Raw genomic sequence first — 465 nt, forward strand, 5'->3', positions numbered from 1 at the left:
CGTTATGGCGAACTAACTAATTTATTGTTAATGGAGACTGCTGAAGATGGCTTGAAGATAGCCGAAACGTTCAGAATTGTATATCACGTATGGAATACTGATTAGAAATATATTTATACTTTGATTCACGCACTAAGTACTGCGTTTAAGGCTCTTAATTGCCCTTTTTAATCGTTCTTTATTTGATTATATTTTGAGAGCCCAATTGAACCTTTTTAATTTGTTTATTATATACGTATTGAAGTATATAAAAAAATTTTTGTTTAATTTTTTGACGGTAAAATGGCGGCGCTAGGGTCCGATCTTCGAGCAGCTTTTTTTTCATAACTTAAAACGGGCGTACTCGCCGAGCCCCCAGAGTTGATCCTGGAACAAAACAAAAATTTTTTCTTTAAATATATACTAAAAACTAGTGGATTACGGGCGGAAATTAAAAAAAAAATTTTTTCGCAAAATGGCGGCCGT

Source organism: Trachymyrmex cornetzi, unplaced genomic scaffold (assembly GCF_001594075.2).
Source record: "Trachymyrmex cornetzi isolate Tcor2-1 unplaced genomic scaffold, Tcor1.1 scaffold63, whole genome shotgun sequence".
Classification (NCBI taxonomy): Eukaryota; Metazoa; Arthropoda; class Insecta; order Hymenoptera; family Formicidae; genus Trachymyrmex; species Trachymyrmex cornetzi.